The following is a 25,779-nucleotide window of genomic DNA, read 5'->3' on the forward strand; positions in this document are numbered from 1 at the left end:
GCAAAGCGATCCTAGCGAAATAACGGTGTTTTTTTTCTATGAAATTCCATTTCAGGAGAAATGGTTTTCCACTCACTAAATCTTATCAAATCACTTTAATTTTAATGTCGATCGCTTCAGCATACTATATTATAGGATTATAGTATTCGCTTTTTTGAAAAAACCTATAAACCTAGTTTTTCATTGTGTCAATAATATACTTAGAAGGAATATTCAGAAGTGGAAAAATGTTTTCCCCTTTTTTATATACTTCACGATACACGACGATCACGTGATGTACAGTCAGCATCAAAAGTAGCGGATGAAACAACGCGCCAAAAGTATATGATATTCCGGTTAACTATTCCAAATATAGATAAATTTCTAAAATTCGCGCTCAAAAGTACTTATATCTTTTACAGTCTTAGTTGTTCTATAGGTATTAAAGACATCACTTTTTGTTAAGCCGTTACAGAATGGTAGATACTTATGAAACGTTATTTGATCCGCTACTTTTGATGCTGACTGTACCTCCCTCTTAAGGAAAAACAAAGTATGAGACGGACTCGCGCACCGAGGTTGTCGGCTTAGTTAGAACCATTTCTTATACTGACACATATTTTCCCGGTTTTCATCAATTTTTTTTATACTACGTCGGTGGCAATCAAGCATACGGCCCGCCTGATGGTAAGCAGTGTCCGTAGCCTATGTACGCCTGCAACTCCAGAGAAGTTACATGCGCGTTGCCGACCCTAAACCCCCCCCCCCCCCCCCCCCCCCCCGTTGAGCTCGGGCAACCTTACTCACCGGCAGGAACACAACACTATGAGTAGGGTCTAGTGTTTGTTTTGTTTTGTTGTTATGCGGTGTCTATAATTTTATTCATGATACATTATACATTATGTACAGGGTGGGCAAATAAGAAGTATACATTTTGTTTATAAATTTTAACTGTATTAAGTTCAAAAATTATTAAGTATTGTTTTAAAAATATATTCTTCAGGGTTGGCAAATTCATGCGAAACATAATGTCTCACATATGTCCACCTCTAACAGCAGGCAAATGTAAGCTCTTATCATCCCAATGTTCAGCATCTATTCGCACATTTTGGGCATTATCTTAGTACATTTGTGTCGAATAGTCGGTTTTAACTGTTTAAATTTCATCAGCTCGTTAGCATAGACACGTAATTTTAGATAGCCCCACAAAAATAAGTCAAGAGCTGCAAAATTTGGGGAATTTGGGTGCCAATCACTGTTACTTTTTTTCAAAATTAATCGAGCGAACAACGTGTTTTAAACCACAGAAACATTTGAGATAAAATTGCTTGCTGCTAGTGGTAGACATTTGGCAGAAATTATCTTCCGTATACAATTGCCAACCCTGAATAATATATTTATGAAAAAATATTTAGTAAAATTTCCACTTAATGTAATTAAAATTTAAAAACAAAGTGTATCATTCTTATTTGTCCACCCTGTATAATGCAACGATGAAGATAAAAAGTAATAAAAACACGAGTATTAAGAGGCAACAGGAGTGTGAGTCATTTCTCCATACAAACGTACTCGACTGTTTCCTTCGTGGTTTTTGAAACTAGAGCAATGATTTTTTCAACACGATTATTATTATTAATGGGCTTTAATCGTCTGCAATAGACGCAAAGGCCTGTGATGATTATTATTACAACGCCAGGTTAGGCAAAAAATCCTGCGTAAAAATCTCAAGAATCGATGTTTCGTCCTCCAAAACTTAACCAAATGTAACGAAATTTTTAGAACTTATTGGTAATGAAATTATCTGTGTCGGACTGTTTTGCTTTTTTTGATATTTTTGTTTCTTATGGCGCCAGTGCACTTCAAACATTTGCAAAAACGGCTTAATTTAGGTACTATGCCGTAAAGAGAAGCATGATACCTATTCTAAACTGACATTAATTAGCATAAAAAGAAAAACAGTCCGACACAGCTAATTTCATTACCAATAAGATCTCAAAATTTCGTTACATTTGGTTAAGTTTTGGAGGACGAAACATCGATTCTTGAGATTTTTACGCAGGATTTTTTGCCTAACTGGCGTTGTCCTTATCGCACTAGTTTTAGGAGCCGCTTCAGGTAGCAAGACGGATATATTCACCTCAAATATTTAAATCCCAGCTCCTCTATCCTCTTAAGGATTAATCCAGTAACAATAATAGTATTTTATGGAACAAACAGGTCCATAATACGGATTTTTAAAATTCAAGGGCTGAAGTCGAGTTTTGTAAAGAGAGGCACTAGAATTTCAAAACATGCTGTAGGAACTTGTATGTGTAAATTAAGATGGCCAAAAACTTTTCATAATTTATTGTATTTCTATAAGTGAGAACCTGTAATTGGCTCTGTAATTCTATTGGAAGTTCTTGATATATAGCGCTGTTGGTTTTCCATATGCTAAAATAAAATAAAATAAAATGAAATAAAATGAAATAAAATGAAATAAAATGAAATGAAATGAAATGAAATGAAATGAAATGAAATTAAACGAAACGAAACGAAACGAAACAAAACAAAACAAAGAAAACAAAATAAAATAAAATAAAATAATTATGTATAAGTAAGTAAATATTCTTTATTGCACCACAAAGAAAACAAATTTAAAAACAGATTTACAATGTAAAGAAAGGTAGCAACAGGCGGTCTTATCGCTGTAAGCGATCTCTTCCAGACAACCTTAGGGTAGCAGGATATAAAGAACAGTAAGGTACTAATTAATTACAACCTTTTACTTACTAAGTTGTCCATTTCAATCTATCTGACTGATACAAAATAAGCAATCTTGACCAAAATAAATAATCTCAATACAGAAACTTCAAGTTTCAACTCAAAGTCAACGCTTCGTACATTACCTATATATTAATAAAAACAATCGAAAATAATCAAACGTATGGGCAGATGTGGTTGATATACATCCAAGTCAAAACATTTTAAGTAATGTTGACATCCAAAGAAGAAAACTATCCTGCGAAGGCAAATAATATCAAACTCAAAATTGCTACCTACTTCACCATACCATGAGGTTCATCGACCCCTCTATTGTTCCTGGCTACCCTCGGGACGGCGACATGTTTACGACACGCCCTTTTTGTGCATCATTTATAAGGGACGAGGAAGTGCGATACCGATAACGAAGCGAACCTTTAAGGGAATTAATATTGAAACACTGCAATTTCCTTGTAGCTGTTATTTGTCTTGAATCTGGGAAAGTTAATGTCATTTCTGTTATAAATTACATGCTGTTTTGATGAGGAGTACCTGTATTATTCATTAGGTATTAGGTACGTATTATTGCGGAAAGATAAATCTCAGGCGGTGATAATAACGTCATACATCATCTATAGTTTGTGCCATCCATGAAGATGCGCCCCACTCTTCTTCCTGATCGCTTATAGCACAAATGTCCAACCTTTTATAGTTGTCCTATCTATACACATTAGTTAGCTAAGAGTGCCAATAGATTGCTATAAACAGTACTACTGCACAGCTAAAGGTTGCACACTTGTGCTTTAAGCAGAGGATTTAACAACTGGAGACGCCTTGTCTGTAATTTTCTGTACAAAACAGTCTGTCGATTTTAGCGGGGGAGGGGCACGTCAAAGTATGGCTATTTGTAACGTAAAAACGTCAGTTCATACAATACATATGACCACTGGCGAGGTTCTGGGCATTTTCCGCAAATCGACAACCATTGTGCATATTTTGCGTGAAACGAGGTAGCGATACTCTAACCACCCCAGCTCCTCCACGAAGCCTAGCAAAGTTTTCAGGTTGCTAACTGCCTCGCCTGGTATGCACGGAGCTCCTAGGTATTTTTTCCTGTGACAGAGGGACTAGCTCTTAAAGGCGACTCAAGTTGTTAAATCCTCCAGGGCAATAAGCGATTAGGAAGAAAAGTGGGGCGCGTTTTCGTGTATGGCACAAACTAAAGCATTTGTTTTCCACGACAGAAAACTCTGGCATTTTTAGAGGATTCAGGAGGGCCCAGCCCAAAAATACGTTAAGAAAATTGTTAATAATTTCCACAAATGTTTGCGATTGTGTATCAAAGCTAAAGGGAAATATTTTGAAGATAATTTTGTTTTAATTAAAAGTGCAATTAAAGGAGCAGTAAGATATATAATATATTACTACAAATTTTTGCACCTTCTTGAATATTTCGGGACTAACTCATTGTGTACAATATATAGTGAACTGAGAATAGAAACAAGAAGTAAATTCCACTAGGCATTCAAATAAGAAAGCTGCAAGCGTTAATTAATGTGTTCATATAAATGTTGTCTACCCATTTCCATACACGGCGTTATTATCTCGTGAATAATTATTACGTATTTAGATACGAAGACGGTTATTACAAATCCTTACTTATTCATGCTGCGTAATAATTAATTAGCTTTATAACGGAGTCGGGACTGTGCTCCCTGCGGGGTGGCGCAAGTGACAAGAGACAAGAGGTTGCGGATTACGTTTTAACCCGTAGATGCATGAAGTATCAATAGACATACTATAACTTCTTCTTCTTCTTCTTCGCGTTGTCCCGGCATTTTGCCACGGCTCATGGAAGCCTGGGGTCCGCTTGACAACTAATCCCTAGATTTGACGTAGACACTAGTTCTTACGAAAGCGACTGCCATCTATTCTGACCTTCCAACCTATAGGGTAAACTAGGCCTTATTGGGATTAGTCTGGTTTCCTCACGATGTTTTCCTTCACCAAAAAGCGACTGGTAAATATCAAATGATATGTCGTACATAAGTTCCTAAAAACTCAGTGGTACGAATCTATGAACCGGGGTTTGAACCCGCGACCTCCGTATTGCAAGTCACACGCTCTTACCGCTAGGCCACCAGCGCTACTTATACTCTTACTATATTACTATTAAATTAAAAACCCCTACACAGTGTGCCAAACAAATTCAATTTTATGTCAATAATGGCTTACATCATTTTGGGAAGGAGATGGATACCCTTTAAAGTGCTGGATTGATTTTTATCAAATATAATCGTGGCTAAATACGATGGCAAGAAAACTCGCTTTCACGCCAGAGTTTTTTTATAGGATAACGTTCTCAAAAAAGATCACCTATAAAACCATTTTTTTGTTTTCTTTATGCGTACAAAATTTTCAGGAATAAATATTGGCGATGAGGCTTGAATTGAGGAGTTTTTCAGTGCCTCACCAGTGGCAGGAGTTTTTGCCAGTTAAAGGTTTAATCACCAATAACCGCTCGCTCTTCTTTTATAACTTATCCCACTCATTATGATCTCATGCAGAGCTCCCCGCAAAAATGATGAATGAACTTACTTAGCAATGAAAATAAACGCAGAACACGTTCTCATGTGAACACTGCAACTATTTTAGACGAAGCTATTTTGTACGAAGCCATTTTACACGAAGCTACGTTTCAAGTAGTTATATTAAACGGTACAGTTGAGAAATGTAGGCGACGGATTGTTGAGAGTTTTTGCGCGAAGATTCAGATTGCAAGAATTACAATTTTATTATTTGAATCTGTTACTGTACTTAGCTTGCCGAAATTTTACATAAAAATACTTCTATTAGCTCTGTTTTCTTTGTATAACGATATACAACAAAAACTAATACCAGACCTATGTCTAGTACCTACCTACCTAACATACCATGGTGATGTTGAAAATTATAAGTAATATGATTGGATTTACAATAGGATAAATAAGTATTCGATTAATGTATTTGCCATTATTTATTTATATTTACATTTAAGATAGGTTAAATAATCATTCTACAGTGGCAACTTTACGTTACCCCGTTATTTTTATTTTTTATTTTATTTTAACAACAAAATTACACAGCATTACAGTATATACTAATGCACTGCGAAATTTAGGACAGAAAGTATATAAATGCATACACATCAGGTACAGAATACAATCTGGGACTAGGTAGGTCAATATTATTTTAAGTTATATATCCGTACACAAATAGAAGGGTATTGATCATTAAATTGTGTTATACATGAAAAATAGAATTACAAAACACAGGAGAACCTTAATAACTAACTGAGGACGGACGGTCATCCATTGCCTCACAATGGTTTTTGCATTGCTCACAAATTTGCCTCCAACTACTGGCAAAAAGATCGCAGTCTGGAGCCGACTGGAGAAGTGCGTTGATGTAGTGCAAAGCACGAACCAGTGGTGATTGCCTGTACGCCTTCGTGCGCGCTTTAGGAGCCGCAAGTAAGTCGCGATTACGAGGCCTAAAATTGAACTTTGCGACGGACAGAGAAGGGATGAGGAGGCGTACCAGCTGTGAGACCAGCTGAGGGCAGTCTGAATCTCCACGTAATATTCTGCACGCGCCGATCATAAGTGCATAATTACGCCTCACTTCTAAGGAGTTAAAACCCAGAGTTCCAAGTAAATATTTTGTCGGGTAAAGGAAACCCATAGACTTTTTTAAATAAAAATCTTAGAAAAGTCTTTTGGATTTTCTCCAGAAGCAAAGCGTAAGTGACCTCATGGGGGTTCCACACCACAGACGCTGCCTCCAGTTTACTCCTAACTAGAGAGGTATAAACAATCTTGATAACAATCGCGTTGTCAAAATCACGAACGTTACGGATGACAAATCCCAATCTCCGATAGCATTCGGTAGCTAGGGTTCTTATATGAGCATGAAAGTTAAGATGCGGGTCAAATATGACACCAAGGTCTTTAATAGTGTCAACGCGGTTAATTAATTTCGTTCCTAACATGTAATTACCAACTAGCGGACTACGAGATCGGCTAAAAGTCATCACAGAGCACTTCTCAGGGTGAAAAATCAGTTTGTTTGAGATACTCCATTCATATACCCTGTATATCTTCCTGGAGCGATTCAATGTCAGAAAGTTGTTGTAGACCATAAACAAGCTTTAGGTCGTCGGCGTAAAGAAGACATCGCGCACATCCAGGGAGAGACGCCAAGTCGTTGATCATAACGCCGAACAGAAAAGGGCCTAGAATTGAACCCTGGCTTACTCCGGAGCGAGTATGGTAGGAATCGGAGACGAAGCATCCGTGCTGCACGTACTGCTGCCTATCGCGTAGATAATTATAGGGGTAGTTGGGAAAATAACAGTATACTGTTGGCAACACGGTAGCTTTAGCAAGTGGTTGGGACACGGAGTAACTTGGACAGGCTCGTGCACTTGAGTTCAGACCGTCAACGAGGACGTATCGTAAAAGACTGGTTAGGTCTACCTACCTACAAGTACCTCAATTGTTGTATTAGTAATAGTTAAGAGCATCTCATATTGTAGTATTAAATATTGTGTCCTTGTTAGAGAAAACTATTTTTTGCCGCACTTCTTGGCTGAAACACACATAATCCTAGTTTAGGCATGTGTAAACCATCACAAATTTTTAAGTCTTTATTTGTATGAATGTTACTATGCAATACGTGTTTTTAAATAAATTATGTTGTGACGAAAAATATAATTCGTGTGTCCCGATTTAGAAACCTTTTATGTGTGTAACGGATTTTACTTTGAGTTTAATACTACTTATCAGTCAGTAACTCCTTAAAGAGACTTGAGAAAGGTAATGTCAAGAGTTCCTTCAGAACCCTTAAATGAGGACCCAATGAAGCGAGCAATGTGTCAGAATTTCTGTCTAGTGATCCGGAAAACGGAGGTAGGCTCAGTTATAAGTTATAGTTATAACTATGAGTATATAGCTAACGGCCAACGCATACTAGTAGTTTATAATAATAATAATAAATTCCTTTATTTAGATAACTAGGATCCATTGGGGTTAGGTACATAGTGACTTAAAATCTATTGTTAATATTTAAAAATAATTAAATTAATTAAATTTAAATTCACAATATTATAAATAAATTAACTTAAAATTCACAATAAAATAACTACATTAAATTAAAATTCTGAAATTTATATATTGAATTTTTACAATAAGGGAAAATGCCATGAATTCACACGAAAACTAGAATCGGCCCGATTGGAAGAATGAGATACGATAATGATAAGTTCTGGTTTATATAAGATCTCATTTAGATATCCTTTGTATGTCGTATAATTGACAGAAGCAGCTCGATTCGGGCAACCAATGTCACTTTTTTTTTATAAATAAATATTATAGGACATTATTACACGAATTTATTAAGTCCCACAGTAAGCTCAATAAGGCTTGTGTTGTGGGTACTTAGACAACGATATATATAATATATAAATACTTAAATACATAGAAAACACCCACGACTCAGGAACAAATATTCATTCTCATCACACAAATAAATGCCCTTACCTGGATTTGAACCCGGGACCATCAGCTTCATAGGCAGGGTCACTACCCACTAGGCCAGACCGGTTGTCCGGGGTCTAATGGGCAAATCTCGAAATGTATAAAATTGTCCTTTATTATTTATTTATTTATATTTTTATATTTTTTGGATATAATGCTCTTAAAATAATCATATTTGTCTACATTCCATTACAACGTCAATTCCAGCGATGTAAAAATAAAGCCCCAGTCTCCTCCGAAAAATAAAGCCCCAATTTCCTCCTAAAAATAAAGCCCCAGTCTCCTCCTAAAAATAAAGCCCCAGTCTCCTCCGAAAAATAAAGCCCCAGTCTTCTCCTAAAAATAAAGGCCCAGTCTCCTCCGAAAAATAGAGCCCCAGTCTCCTCCGAAATACTTTATACAAAGTTTTCGTAAAAGCGAAAAAGATACAAAACACATTACCAAGTTAAGTAAAATTAAAAGTGAAATGCAAAAAGTTATTTGCATTATTCTGTTCTGATAACAATAAAAAGCGACCCAATTTTCTTGATAATCCCCAGTTCACCCGACGAGACACAGCGTACATTTTTGAAAATGGTTAATTTTTTTATTTAATGACTGAAACAAGTAGGCAAAAACAACATATAGTAAATCAGATTACCTACATATTCACCAGCCACAGTTTTCATAAGTAAATAATAACATTTAGGTATGTATATTGTTAAGAAACTAACACAAATACAATATAAATCATGTAAAACTCATTTAACTCGTATTGTCGAAAACAACATTTGAGTAGGTACCTATTGGAAAGTTTTTTTTTAATGAATAAATTAATATTATAGACCAATTTTACACAGATTGACCAAGTTCCAAGTATAGTGTAATAAAATTACTAAAGAATATAATTTTTAGTTTTAATTTTAATTGAAGTAACAATCAGTTGAAGCGAAAAAAAATGGTTTATAAAAAAAATAGGATTATTTTTAATTTTTAGCTAATTATTTTCACCGTATTTAACCTCCGTTTCGTTCTTATTTAATAATGTAATGTTGTCTGAAATATTTTCTCACTAGAAAATTTCCGCTTTTTCCTATGGTTGTAGGTTGTAGAAAATCCCTAAAGGAATTGAATCCGCCATTTGTATAAAAATAAATAAACTTCGAACAATAATACCCATGGAGTGTAACCTTATGCTCTATAGTAAAGTTAATACAGTCCTTTCCCTAACATTCAAAAGTATAATCCTATCTGGAAAAAGCTACCTATAAGGACTCGGACTACTCGCTCTGCCCCAAAACATAATGAGGGTTTTTACTAGCGGAGATTCTTGTCCACCATGTCACTCCAGCGATACCTGGACGCCTATAGCGAAAATTCGCAAATTGCGGGAATCTTTCTCTTTTACTCTCACTAAGACGTAATTAGAGTGAAAGAGAAAAATGCCAGCAATTGACGATCTTCGATTTTTGGCGCATAACTAAGATACTTGGCGCAAAACTAAGTGGCGAGTCAGTTCATAATGCCATCTGTTTCACTCTTGGTTGGTCTTAACAAGGGTAAAGGAGATAGCATTATGATCTCAGTGGCCAGTTAGTTTTGTAGCAAGTATAGGGCGTCCGACAGGATTATTTCATTTTCATTTGAACTTGATTTTAATTGTGACATTAATTTAACTTATATATTAGGTATATACTAGTTCATTATTTAATAACAATTTTAATTAATTAATTTATTTGTGACTGATTATTTATTTAAAATTAATGTAATAATTATACTGTAGATACTAAGTTACTAACATAGTCTTAAAGAAAATTTGTAACTAAATAACATATATGGGTATAATACCTGAAATAAATAGTTCAATTTCAATTAAACATGAAATATCAAATATCAAACATTTATTCAGCAAATAGGCCACAGGGGCACTTTTACTTTTATTTTTATTTGGGTCCTCTGTTACCTAATCTGTTGTTTATACTAACAAACCGTTCCGTGTGACTGTTGTCACTAGGAGCGGGGGCCAAATTGGCAAAGATTGAGGGTCTGCGAAATGTTTGCTTAGGGGAGACTGGGGAGCAGCGGATAATGGAATGCACTCAAATATATACTTTTTCTGTCTTTATTGTACAAATTACTCTCCCTGCTTTTGTGTTGTGGTTTTTATACTTTCCTTTAATGGATGGTAACGGATAACTTTTAAGTGAAAACCGGCCAAGAGCATGTCGGGCCATGTTCAGTGTAGAGGTTCCGAAGTTACACATCCGTCAAGTATACTTTTTGCAAAAATTCTAAAACGGCTCAACCGATCATGTTCGCTATAGTTTTCCTTAAAAGATTTACTTAGCTTTACTTTTACGATTTTTCTCATACGGTTTTGGACCTATCGTTCAAAAGTTAGAAGGGATTACTATTCTATAGACACTATATTTTTTTCAGAGCTATTATTTCCGAAACATTATATTTATCAAAAAATGGTTGTTGAAGACTCCTATTCGTTTTGATAGACCTATTCAACGACACCCCACACTATAGGGTTGCAAAAAAATCACCCCCTCTTTTCGTGTCTACCCAAAAAAAAATTTTTTTTCGTATTTTTATTATACGATTTGTCGGCATAACTGATTTATATATCCATGCTAAATTTGAGCTTTCTAGCTCTAACGATCCCGGAGCAAAGCCGCGGACGGACAGAAAGTTAACTACGGAACCCTAAAAAGACGTGTTAAGTCTTTGTGGACTTTGAGTTAACCAATATGGAGTAGGTACAAATAAATATTTGTTACTTTTCGCTATTGTGCAATCTTTGCACTCTTTGCAATCTTTCTTTTTTATTTTTACCCGACTGCCAAAGGGAGGAGGGTAATTTTTTTCGAGTGTTTGTATGTATATATGTCTGTTTCTTTGTGGCCTCCTGTAGCCTAAACGGCTTGATGGATTTTGATGTATGAGGTGTCTTGATCACGGGAGTGTCATAGGATAGGATTTTTTGGGGATACTTAACTAAAAAGTTATTAAAAAAAATATTATAAAAAAAAACAAAAAACCCGACTGCACAGTGCTTAGTGTGCAGTCGGGTTTTTTTGTTTTTTTTATAATATATTTTTTATATATTTTGTGTGAGTAATGTTACTTACTTTAGAGTACTCACTCTACGTAGGTATATAAGATTTAGTATTTCGGTAGTTTTGCTATTAAGAGATAAATTTCAGCCTGTCATGTCGGTCTGTTCTAGTGAATAACGTTTTCAACGCTTGAAAAACTTCGAGATGTAAGTAATTTATCATTTAATTTATTTACATTGATTTTTTTTTTATAACATATGATATATTTTGTATAATATGAATGATAAAAGCGCTTGTGGCCTAGCGGTGAGAGCATGTGGCTTGCAATTCGGAGGTCGCGGGTTCAATCTTCAAACCCCGACTTTACTCTGTATCCTTAGGTATTTAAATAAAAGTAAATAAACAATTTGTACATTTTCGGGTAGTTATAACATTGATTGGTTAACCGACCAAATACAAAACCACCTGGAACTGTCACTGAGTAACCTGACTTTAATCCTACATTATTTGATCATGTATTGTTTTCATCTACCCTCAAATGGCTTAAGGATTGCCAAGGCCATTTAAGGGTAAATTTTGTTTACCTTTTTTTAAATACCTAAAGATACAGAGTATAATACCTATGAGTTTTTCGGAACTTATGTACGAAATATCATTTTGATATTAAGTCACTTTTCGGTGAACGAAAACATCGTGAAAAAACCGGACTAACCCCAATAAAGCCTAGTTTACCCTCTAGGTCAGATGGTAGTCGCTTTCGTAAAAACTAGTGCCTACGCCAATTCTTGGGACTAGTTGCCAAGCGGACCCCAGGCTCAAATAAGCCGTGGCAAAAAGCCGGGACGACGCGAGGAAGATGTTTGATTTTAGAATAACATAATCCCGAGATTCAAAGTCAAATTTTGACATCAAAATCTATTCAATGTATGTATAGTCCGCGTAGCCAACATGCCCATAGTTAACACTCCGTAGCCAACGAAATGCAACTGTCACTGTCGCACTAACATGGAAGAGTGATAGAGAGAGATGACTACGATACGCTACGGAGCGTTAACGATTGACACGTAAATAAAATAAAGTTGGAGCAAAATGCACGCAGGATTGATAGTTAAATGACATGATTTAAATATCAAAATTAACTTTCCATTAAGCCTCCCGGATTCATACGTCCCATATCAATTAGTTATACCAAATTGAGAAATCGATAAAGTAATTAACAGTGTAATTACCTCGCTAAATATAATTATGAGAGAAACTAACTTGTTGAAATTTGTATTGCGGTAATTATTATTTAATATTAAAATATTAAAAAATATATCTAGAGTTTGAGCTGCGGGCAGCCGAACTGAGTGGACTGAGACAGAAGCGGATGGCGACGTCTCATGAAGGCCCTCTGTACCAATGGGGTATCACAGGACGACAACAATAAAATTCAAGTCCAGTAGTACATGCAACTATGGTGCACAAGTTCAACGCGTAGTTAAGTGTTTTCTGAGTTTATTTTCCTTAAAATATTTGGAACAAAGTTGCTTATCGGACGATTGGCGGATGGGGGTATGCAAAAAAAGGCAAAATGTATCCATCAGGGCCCCCTTTTGTTTAAATTCTATCTCGAGAATAAGTAGGGTAACAGCACCAGTGGCCAGCCAGGGACCAGTAGTCAGCCTTTTAAGTCGTTTATTGGTCATAAATATCTGGTATATTCGATTAAACAAATCGCGTGTAGTCAAATAGGAGCTCTGATTCCTTATTCGTTAATACGTAACGCAGCAGGTGCGGTGAGGTATCGGGGAGAGGAAATATACTCGTTCATAAAGGTGATGTTTGTTGACGAGAGCTGGAGTGTCATGTCCGCCATATTTTTTACTGCACGTGGTGTTCTTTTAACGCGTGAGAAAAAATATGTTTTAATATAAAAAGTTACTGTTTTTTGTTAATGATGGGTTTATTGGTTAGTTTATCTATTAAATTGCATTATATTTAAATATAAATATCAATATTTAACTTATAAATTGAGGAGGTTGACCACTGGATACCACTTTTTTACAAAAAATCCAGTGCCCAGCCTCCCGCGGCTGACTTTCGGGTTATTAGTTATTTTTTTTTATTTTCGATCCAATACAACCGTTAGGACAGTTACATTTACATTTTCAAATTTAGTTAGGCATGTCTCAGTCAATTTAAAGTAAAACCCAGTAGTCAGGCGCATTTGAAATAACGTTTTAATGCGGCTGACCACTGGGGTTCACGGATCCAGTACTCAGCCATTATCTTCCTTGGTACGTCGCTGCCAAATATTATGAACTTTAACTCATTTAAATAAGGTTCAAAAGTGTATACATACTTTTGTTGAGAAATATTCCAATATCTAACGGACCCCTGCACGGGTTTCACCAGCATTTAAACCGATTTTAAAAATAATGAATTCTATTAAATAAACAGATTCATGAATAAAAAATAAGAAGATAAATACAGTGTTTATTAGTTTGCAAGAATAATTTGAAGCACCTATGGCCTACAAATTTCGTGGCATGAGAATTGTACTTATAAGAGTATAGGTACCTAGACCTACCTATACTCTAGCTTCCTATCTAGGAATGATAAATATTATAATATCGTTAACTTTAATACAAATAATAGTGTTTTTTTATTTCATTGTTATTAATAGTTTATAAAGGCTGAGTACTGGTTACACAAAGGCTGCTTACTGGATTTTAGAGGCTGACTACTGGAGAAAAGTGCCATTTTTTGTTTAATCTTAATTATAGATATTATAAAGAGGATTGTTATTTTTTGACATACTTTGTTTTAAAACTATAATAAACACTTGATCTAACCATGTCATGCGTTTATTTATCCGACTAATCCTGTAGAAACGTCGAGAGTACAAACTTTAAAAATGCGTTATAAGGCTGACTACTGGTGCCTTTACCCTAGCCTAATTTCACCGATTTACTTACCTATATCCTGTAGTGGCGCAGTTGGCAAACAGCCGCTTAGAAACCGCTAGCATCAGCTATGATCCGGGTTCGATCCTCGGACGTGTATTACTTTAGATAGATATTACTTTTTGTATTCTTTTGCACTTGAATTTCATATTTTTGATTGACTAAGCTGTTTAAGATTAAGTAAGTGTCAAGTTCTAGCTAAGCATATCAGTTTCAGCTTTTACAAACATGTTTTCTTGTGTTTGGTTTTTCACCCTGCTTGTAAGTCGCATTTATGAACTGACGTATAAAACTTTGTAAGCAGATTCGATAAGTATTAGTTTATGAATAAAGTTTTTTTTTGTAATGTCAATAAATAATAGAATACATTTATCGATGATTATAATAAACTTCGTTTCAACCTAGTGTTCCACAACACTCACGATTTTTTTCTTAGAACATCTTCTTCCGGCCTTGTCCCATTTCTAATTGGAGTTGGCTCTCCTAATCCTCCTCATTGGATTAGGAGCTTTATTGCCTATGTTTTACGGCCGGTTGCCACCTGACACCAAGACAGTAACTCCTGCTAACTGGGGCTTAGTATGCCGCCGTTGACACGTGAGTATTCTTCCGCCACCATCCTCTTCATATCAGCCTGCCTACTGCCGCCCGGTATCAGAATATATCCGAGCGGCCCGGCGAGGGTGCCTGTTGGTCCGCAGGAGGTATTTTACTTCCCTCCTACTCTGCATCATATATCTGCCGAGCTTTCCCCGATCCGCCACCAGGTGACGCGTTCTCTAGGGGTGAGGCTCTCCCAAGAAGATTTTTTGTTTTAGATTGCGATATTCAAATATATTTGAGTTACTTTTGGACTATAGTTAGATGGTTATACGGTATTCTAAATATTCCATTCCCATCATTTTCCAAACCTGCACTTCACCACAAAGCAGTTGCATTGAAATGCACAATTTATTCACGTTGCATCTCGCCATCAGTGCTGTTTTATTTCTGCCAGGAAATCCCGCAACTTTCTAGCGTCGGTTTATTTTCGATATCGACGATCTGAAGCCTCGTTATATGGACTTTTCTGTCGTATTTTTCCGATAATTATTAAAAATGTTGGCGAGAAAAATCCGGATATCATTTGGATGACAATCGTGGTGAAATATTATTTATTCATACCTACTATTTTAGAACTGTCTTTAGTATGTACGGTTAAGGAATTAAATTTTTATACCATTAAGTCGTTAGGGACCTCATACTATTGTCACTGTGACAAGGTACGAATTGGTACTGAAATTAAATCTTTGACTATAGGTAAGTACCTATATAAATAAATAAATAAATAAAATAAATATTTATAGGACATTATTACACAAATTGACTAAGTCCCACAGTAAGCTCAATAAGGCTTGTGTTGAGGGTACTTTATTTCGTGTAACAAGAGACACATATCTTCTTAAACTAACTAAAACTAACTAAAAATCTTAATACTTAGACTAGACAACGATATATATAATATATAAATATTTATAAATACTTAAATACATAGAAAACACCCATGACTCAGAAACAAATATCCATGCTCATCACACGAACAAATGCCCTTACCAGGATTTGAACACGGGACCATCAGCTTCGTAGGCAGGGTCACTACCCACTAGGCCAAACCGGTCGTCATTTAGTTGTTGAAAGTACCTTAATTCTGTTGATCTGTGATGAAATGTAAGCTCTGGTTTATAATAACGAGAAACGTGTTTTATTGAAGTTTTTTTGCATCAATGGTATGTAGCAATATATTGATGTAAAAGAGAAAAATATTAGGAAATTATGTAATATTATTGCACCACACTGTTTGACGTTGTTATCATTTCGCGCAATGCCTTTTTGTCCCCCAACGCAAAAAAGATGCTTGACGCCAATGTCTGTCTGTCTGTCTGTCCGTCTGTCCGTCTGTGTATCTGTCTGTGGCATCATATCGTCATATCGATCGATATTGTTACCGGTTTTTTTACGTAAAAGCGAGTTTATAATGGATTTTTTGGGCATATAGAGTAGGGTATTATGTACATTATGATGCCGATAACTTGTTTATCTAATTATTTATCTGCTTTGTTTCAGGTAATTTCTAATGCATTGAAATAGCGGTGAATAATTCAGTCACAAAAGGTATGAGTAAATGGCAAGGAACATAAAATACAATGCTCTAAGTCATGGCCCACGGGTGGTTTCTATGTATTTATAAATTACACATATTTTTGTCTGAGTATCCACAACACAAGAAAAAATACAATGACAACTTTTTATTAGGTATCGTTGATCAGATCAAGTTACGTAGTTAATTAGAGGTGGATTGTCAAAGAAAACTTTTTATAGCCACAGTAAATTTACTACCATCTTTCGACACACGATTAAAAATTTTAGAACGCCATTGGACTTTGATCCTTATTCTTTCAATGATATGACATGTGTTAAATTTGTTAAATATCAAAAAGTGGCGCCATCTTACCGGGCATCGGCTAAAGGTTGTGGCGCCATCTCTCGAAATGATGCCGCCATACCTTTGGCTTTTGACCTTTTAGATGGCTTCACTTTTTGATATTTAATAAATTTAACAGATATCAGTGAAAGGATAAGGATCAAAGTCAAATGGCGTTCTAAAAGCTTTAATGTCGAAAGATGGCAGTAAATTTACTGAAGCTACAAAATTTTCTTTGACAATCCATATCTATTTTAAATTCTTTTTGGTAATGTCTCCTCTACATGATGGGCACTAAGATAGGCCAACGTGTAAAGAGTGTTTTTTTTTTTTTTTTTTTTTATTCCGAAAAGGTAAGCATTTGACCACAATCTCACCTGATGGAAAGTGCCGATGTAGTCTAGGATGGAACATGCTTACCTAAAAGATGTCTATTCACTCTCAATTTAAAAAGGTCCAAGTTATAGTGGACTGGAAATAGATTTGCAGGAAGTGAATTCCACTCCTTAGCCGTACGCATGATAAAGCTGGATGCGTAGCGTTTAGTGCGAATCAGTGGTAAAGTAACGACGTAAGGGTGAAACGCAAGTCCGCGTCTAGTCCCACGGTGGCAGAACGGAGATGGGGGGATAAGATTATGTAATCCCATCGCACACTCCCCGAAATGTATCCTGTAGAATACCGATAAACAGGCTACCTTTCTACGGTGTTCTAGGCTCTGCAGTCTAGCCTCTACCAATCTCGCATCCCCAATAAGCTTCCTAGCGCGTTTGTCTATGGAATCTAGGGTGGCTAGCTGATACTTGGCGGATCCATCCCAAAGGTGACTGCAATACTCCATACACGACCGGACTTGAGCTATGTAAAGCTGAAGAAGCTGCTCCGGTGTGAAGTACTGCTTGACCTTAGAAAGGACGCCTAATCGTCTAGCTGCAGATTTAGCCAGAGATTCAATATACGCCCCGAAGCTCAGGTTAGATGAGATACTTGTGCCAAGTAGCTGGAGATGGTTGGATATCGGTACGGATACATCCCGGAAAGTCGGAGTCAGGTCGAAAGGACTCCGTTTCGCAGAGAACAGACACGCCTGTGTTTTGGTAGCGTTGAATTTGACCAGGTTTGCGTCGCCCCAATCGGATACTACCTTAAGTGTCAAATTCAGACGGTCTACCATAGCCTGTCGATTAGATTAGACTTCCTCTTTTTTGGCCCGAGCATTGGAGAGATATCTGTCCACGACAGTGCTGTCATCGGCATACCCAAAAGTATCTGGGACTAGCATGTCGTTGATATGCAGCAGAAATAAGGTCGCGGACAGAACAGAGCCCTGAGGAACACCGGCATTAATAGCCCATTGGTCAGATGTGTAGCCATCTAACACCACCCGGATGGAACGTTCACTCAGGAAATTCTCAATCCAGTTGCACAGGCCGGCTGGTATCCCATATGCTGGAAGCTTGCTCACCAAACTTGCATGCCAGACCCGGTCGAATGCTTTAGAGACATCGAGAGATACCGCAAGGGCTTCACCGTGCCTCTCAATTGCCTCGCTCCAAAGATGGGTAGCATGCACCAGAAGATCTCCAGTCGAACGACCCCCGCGGAAGCCATACTGAGAGTCGCTGAGTAAATCGTTATCCTCTAGGTGTGTTAGGAGCCGCTTATTCAGTACACGCTCCATAATCTTGCAGAGTATGGAGGTGACCGAGATTGGTCGGTAATTGGCTGGGTCTGAACGACTACCTTTTTTGGGCACGGGTTGCACGTTTGCAAGCTTCCAACACGAGGGTACTACGCCAGTTTCGAGCGACAGGCGGTATAGGCGTGTTAAGATTGGGGACAACTCGGCTGCACAGTTTCGCAAGACAATAGCAGGGATTCCGTCGGGACCGCTGGCTTTATTCACGTCTAACGTTCGCAGTATTTTGAGGACTTCCTTTTGATGTATATGAACATCCCTCATGGAAATATTCATTTGAGGAAGCACGGGTGTAATGATGTAGATTGGCTTATGGCGCGCGGGATGGCGATGGGATGGCCGCTGTGTTGGTTTTTCGTCCGCACATCAAAGGTAGCCACCGATGGCAGCAGTACGCATCTACACGTGGCCCATTCCAGAAATATTATATCCTGTAGTTGCGTTTCAACCATCGCACGGCCATCTCGCTGGTCCAGCGCTTGGCCATCGTGCAGAGGAGTCATAAGGATAGAAGGCGTATCGTCTAAAGAATATATGGTCATGAAGGTTTTTAAATAGGTACACTTTAAATAGAAAGACAAGATAAAATGCCTGAAAATTTATTGTGTCGTCATATCCAATCGCCAGGAGTCAGAATTTAAACAGCAGGAGCAACGTATTTGTACGCGTAAGGATTGTACGCGCGGTACGGCGCGTATCTGTATCCAGCATAAGGTATGCCTGGCGCGTACTCGTAGGCATACTCGGGGGACTCGATTAGACGGTACTGGCCGGATGGGTCCCAGTGAACGGCTGCGGACGCCATTGCCACGACGATCGCGATGCAGAGGAAGATGGCTAGGAGTTTCATCTGAAAAAAAAAATTGTGATGGAAGGTTCAAGGCAAAGCAAAACTGCGAGTGTAACATTAAAAGGCTGATCGATTTAAATAGAATAGTAAAACAAAAACATAGAAAGTATAAAGTCCCACGAAATGTCGCTGGTGGCTTCTAGCTATGGAGTGTGGAATTAAGAGGAGTGGCATCTCTTATGATAGAACTGTCGCAAAAGTGTCTAGCTGTCAGCTATAAATAATAGTTCCAAATCTCTCCAGACTAGCGCTAGAGTAGCTAAGAACCTAGGCGTTATTGACGGAGTGAATTGCGCTGTCTATGATTTGATTTTTTCTTCAAGTACTCTAGGTTTGTATTGTATTGTAGCGCCACCTATTTAAAGTTTTTTGATGACACTTTTTGGTACATGGAGATTTCGTTCCTTATCTCCACCTTCCGTACTTCTAGCGCTGATAGAATCACGGAAGGTAACAGACAAGAAGAAGAAAGACATAAAATAACATAGAGTAAACAAATGGTTAAATAGGAAAAAGTTATACAGCAAGAAGACACAACATAACGACAAAATTAAATAAGGATTATTTATATAAATCAAGCATCGTACACATGGCATCGGTCCGGTCCAACCATACCTTGACTGAACATTACAGCTGCATATGCAACTAGCGCCAACGGTAGCTACACGAACTAAAAGGCCATGGCAGACCAGACCAATATCGAGCGTTCATGAAATCAGTTTTACGATCTATATTTATTATCAAAACAGCATCAGAGACAGACGAATACTAACATAATAATACTTAAATAAGTATGGCGTATCAGGAATGATGAACCATTTGCAATGCAGAACGAACAAAAACTTGTGGTTATATACAGAAATGTAAATCAACGGTTTTAACACTCAGGCCTATTCGAACGTATACTGACATCAGAATCATATTGAAATGATGTAATTTAGTTATCGTGCGTCTCGCTTGCACCAATACATGTAGACACCATACACCCATTGCCTACAGACAAGTAATAGCGAAATGCAAGATAGCTGAATGACATCATTTAGATGCTACTTTTGTTAAAATCAATATCTAATTTGATATTTATTGTAGACACTTAATGAACTTTTTTCCCATAATTTTCAGTATTTTATCGAAAATATAAAAATACTTAAAAGTCGCGAAGAGTAAAAAACAAATTGAAAGTACACAAACAGTTTGACAGCGCGTGAATTGACGAACTAGGTAAAAATGCAACAAAAAACACTAACAGCAGCCAAATAACACTAGACCCTACTCATAGTGTTGTGTTCCTGCCGGTGATCAAGGTTGCCAGAGCTTAACGAGGGCGCGGGGTATTAGGGTCGGCAACGCGCATGTACCTCTGGAGTTGCAGGTGCATGTTTGCCACCGACGTAGTATAAAAAAAGAAAAATGGTTACTAAAGCTAAAAAAATGTCAGATTCAAGTCCGTATATAATCTGCCGAGATTTAAGACAACCTTTGAACGGAGAAGCCGGCCTCATTTTTATTTCCCAAAAGCATTTTCGTAATTATTTGTGAAGAAACCGTGGGAAGAGTGGCACCAGTCAGAGGTAATTTATCAACGCGTCGGCGAGGTGTGTCCCGCGTCAAACGACGAGCAATGAATACAGAGTGAATTGTATACAGTAATCTATTCATTTACTTATAATATAAGTCAATGTAATATATTATAATACTTCGTAAACCAAGAATTGTGCCAGCACAGTGGTGTCATTGACACCTGTGGTGCTTTGTACGACTAGGAAAGCCTCGGACAGACAGACAGACGGACATGGCGAAACTATAAGGCTTCCTAGTTGACTACGGAACCCTAAAAAGGGGCCCATCTCTACTATTGAAATATTTGGCTTTAACATAAAACTAGTATTTTTTTTAAAACATTCACTGCCAGACGCTAATAACCCGCAAGGTGGTTCTTCATGTGCGCTGTGCTCAAAGCGCGTAGTTCGCGATGCGCTCCGATTCAAATTTTAAGATACGTCGAACATTTGTTAAAGATACGATATGGATTAGATATGCCAGTTTCAAAAGTGACATTTCTTCAAACAATAACGTCACTTTTGACACTGACATATCCAATCTATAGACATATCTTTAATGAATCGAATAATATAATGAATCGAATGAATGAATTGATGAATCAATAATTTTCTTTTAACTGACCAAGCACGCTTTTACAAAAACAGTAGGTACCTATATACTTTATGGCTATTTAAATATGGTTACGTTTTAATTTTGAACTTCCAACATGAATTCGATCCGATATAGTTTACTGTCTTATACTGTGTTACTATGTATGTGCTTTTATTCACCGAGCCAAGTAAAAGGAATTTTCGGTAACTTTTACACTTGGTAAGCGCAAAACCGGGCAACGAAGGACATTTTTGGTTACTTTGACGTGGTTTCATTGCAGTGGAAAATAATTTCAGCAGGAATGTTGTAAAACTTACTAGAAGTAGAGTCAAAATAAGAAAAGTTTTTTTAGGGTTCTCTAGTCCATGAAGGACCCTTATAGTTTCGCCATGACCGTCCGTCTATCCGTGCGCGGCTTTGCTCCATGATCGTTAGTGCTAGAAAGCTGCAATTTGGCATGGATACTTATGGCGACAGAATGGTAAAATAAACACTAAAAGTAACATTTTTATTTGGGTACCTCCCATACAAAATGTTTTATTTTTTAAATAAAGCTTTTTAAAAATTAGTTTTATTTATAATTTAGCTGCTAAACTGTGGAATGAACTGTCGCCTGCGGTATTTCCGGACCGATACGTCCTTCAAACCTTTAAGAAAAGAGCGTACTCCCATCTTAAAGTCCGGCAACGCACTTACAACCCCTCTGGTGTTGCAGGTGTCCATGGGCGGCGGTCCCATGTTCCGTCTGCTCGTTTGCCTCCTCTACCATAAAAAAAAACGGTTCTCTAACAACCATATTTTGATGAAATGAAAATTTTCGGAAATATATGGCCCTTTCTAACTTTTGAACCAAGGATCAAAAAAATATGAGAAAATTTGTAATACAAAACCTTAGTAAATACTTTCAATGAATATTAAACCGAATATGTTCGGTCTAGCCGTTTTTGAGTTATTACAAAAAGTCGTCTCTTAGTAAAAAGACGTACTACAGCGCTGCGAAGGTACTCCGTTATGTAATGTACATGATACTTACCTAATAGCCCCCGTTTAGTCTATTCTGTCAAAATGGTAACTACGGAACCCTACACTGAGCATGGCCCGACATGCTCTTGGCCGATTTTATTTTTAATTCATTTGGTATAACTCTTCGTTACTTTTTTATGGTTTGGAATAATTTTCAAATTTTATTTTATGATAACATTTTTATTTTGAGCTAATTAAATAAACTGCTAGGGTCTAGATTCTGTATTTTTAGGTATTTAAATAAAGGTAAACAAAATCTACTTGCTTAAGGAGACATTTGAGGGTAGACGATAATATTACATGATCAAATAATGTAGCTTAAAGTCAGTTCAGTCACAGATCCAAGCGGTTTTGTATTTGGTTGGTTAACCAATAAATGTTATAACTACCCGAAAATTTACAAATTGTTTGTTTACTTTTATTTTAATACATAAAGATACAGAGTATAAACAATAGCTGATCAGTAATTTATTGTTAGTTTTTTCTAGAATACGAAGATTTTTAAGAAACAAAAAAACTTCATAAAAAATAGGAACTTTTACCTTTAAAATATTGTAGTTAGTTCTTCCGTGACCTCAATTGCTGGAATGAGGATGACCACAAAATGTCTTTGTATTTATACCAATAATAAAAACTACAATGTCATTATAAAGCAATAATCGGTAGTTTTATAGTTTTTTAATTGTTAAACACGTGTCTGAATTTTTTTTAAGTAATTAAAAAGCATTTAATAGCCCATTATAGTTTCATTTAATAATAGCCAAAGAATTGACGAATTTAGACTTCAACGAGTTAATAATAAAATGTATTTGCTTTTTCGAAATGCTGAACTGATTTAATCGATTATGTAATAATTGTGTGGATTTTGTAGTTGTACAGTCAGCATCAATAGTAGCGGATGAAACAACTCGCCAAAAGTATCTGATATTCTGGATAACTTTTCAAAATATAGATAAATCTCTAAAATTTACATTCAACAGTAAATCTTTTACCGTCTTAATTGTTCTACACATAGAACCACCACATTTTGTTAAGCTGTTACAGAATGGTAGATACTTTTGAAACCTTGTTTGATCCGCAACTTTTGATGCTGACTGTACATTGTATTCTTGCATTGAGGTGAGAAATATATGATCATTGTCAAGAGGGCGCTGTTATTTTCATATATTTATTTAATCTTTATTGCACAATACATGAAGGTACAAATGGCGGACTTAATGCCTTAAGGCATTCTCTACCAGTCAACCAATTGTATGTATAGAGTGACAGTTCAATTTAGTATGAAAAAATTAGTTCCAATTAATTTCCGCAATACGAGTATGGCGCGTATACATATTACTGGTCAGGATTTAGAAACCTACATCACGCTTACGGAGTTTCAAATATCAGTTACTATAAGTGCCTACTACTTCTGACCAGTACCCCTAGTGTAAATAAATTCGATTTCGAAACGTGACGTACGCGTTTGCGTTTAGTCTCATTTTGTATGTGATTTAGAAAGAGCGCGCCAAGCGGGACGTTTTGGAAACTCAAAATCCTATACAAAATGAGACTTAACGCAAACGCGTTCGTCACGTTATGATGTCGATTAAATTTACACTAGAGGTACAGTTATTATTAGTGGACTTCTGTCCCCAGGCATAAGACCCACGGAGAGAATACTCTCTCGACAAAAATCGAGGGATACAGAAAATAGAACATTATATTATAGGAAACAAGTACTGAAAAAATTTAACCCACAAATGCCCTTACATACGTTTTAGTATTTGTGGTTATAGGGAGCGTGCATGAACTGTAGGAGGCAGCACAGGAGCCGTCAGATTTTTGGCGCGAGGCGTAAATGTGATGTTTATTGTTCCGATGTAGCCCACAAGATGGCAGAACCTACTATGCAAAAGAAAACACGTGACGTGTAAATGTGCATGTTTATGGTTCCGATTCAGGCCACAAGATGGCAGACCCTCCAACGCGCACGGTCCCTATAGCGGCAGGAGAAATACATCATCTGTGAAAATTTCAACTGTCTAAATGTGATGGTTCATGAGATACAACCTGGTGACAGACGGATGGACAGCGGAGTCTTAGTAATAGGGTCCCGTTTTACCCTTTGGGTACGGAACCCTACAAATCAGCCTTTATTCTAAGACAAAGCTATATTTATCTAATCCTTCTAAAAGTTGACCAAATACAACAAGTGTACAAAAATCTATTTAAACAATTATTTATCTATTAATTTGTTTATACAACCATTGTCCTACAACCCGTTATAATCAGCAATCATCGTAGACTAATTAGTATCTATAGTTAATTAACTGCAATTTGAGTCGCATCCGGGATATTAGGGCTACGCGTTAATGGATATGTTATTAGCACCTATATAGTTTGATGGTACTAATTGACCTGCTAATCGCCGGAATTATATCAAAACAAAGTTTGTATTTGGTCACGTGATAAATACAGTTAAATTGTAAAAAAATATTTATACATTCTCAATCGAAAAGACAATAAGTTTTGTCAAAAACTGACTGTACTTTTCTTTCCACAGGCAACTAATACTCCCATAAACCTCCCATAGACTTCTCATGGCCGCCTCCCGTCTCCATCATCAGATCAGCTCTATGGTACCATAATATTGTATTGTCACCCGATTTACATATGAATGCAAAATTTCAGCTCAATCGGAAACCGGGAAGTGGGTCAAATTTAGCTTACAAGATTTGACCCACACAAACATACATACATACAAAAACAGGGCAAGTTAAGTAAAAGCTTGCACACAAGGCTTATTTGGATCGTTTTTTATTTTGTTGTTGTTTTATTTCATCAGATTTTGACAAATTTTTGTATGTATAAAGAGTTCGTCATTCTGGGTAGCATAAATATTTTTTTTTTACGTAAAATGATTCATTTTATGTAAAAAAATTACATAATTGTTCGTTGAGCCACGATTTTTTTCAAAGGATAATTTTAAGGAGATTATTACGGCAAAATGGCGCTTATCTTGTACAGAATAGAGTCTATCCACCAAACACTCAATCTGTTAACCAAATTTTATTGAAATCTGAAGAAAAAAAAACGACACCAAAATAAAACCCGGCCTATTTACACTCTGACAAAAAAGAGTAGAAGATAATGGAAAGCGCGGGAAAGCCCATTATTCCGAAAATATGGCATGTGAAACTGGCGAAATATCGGGAATGTACAAAAACAAATATACATGGTAAATGCTCTACCTTATAGGTATAAGGTAGAGCATTAGAAGGATTAGAAGGTTCTAATCATATATGCATTAACATAATTATA

General features: G+C 36.7%; 1 protein-coding gene and 1 long non-coding RNA gene across 3 annotated transcripts in view; one reads left to right on the forward strand and one right to left on the reverse strand.

Moving 5' to 3' along the window:
- The window catches only part of LOC133522492 (uncharacterized), a 440,383-nt gene that overhangs the window by 260,631 nt on the left and 153,973 nt on the right, over positions 1 to 25,779 (forward strand). The window lies entirely within an intron of this gene.
- On the reverse strand, positions 19,033 to 24,459 carry LOC133523070 (uncharacterized). Its single transcript, XR_009800191.1, has 2 exons — positions 23,019 to 24,459; positions 19,033 to 19,299 (listed from the first exon to the last, which is right to left on the reverse strand). It is a non-coding gene; the product is annotated as an uncharacterized LOC133523070 (long non-coding RNA).

Source organism: Cydia pomonella, chromosome 11 (assembly GCF_033807575.1).
Source record: "Cydia pomonella isolate Wapato2018A chromosome 11, ilCydPomo1, whole genome shotgun sequence".
NCBI lineage: Eukaryota > Metazoa > Arthropoda > Insecta > Lepidoptera > Tortricidae > Cydia > Cydia pomonella.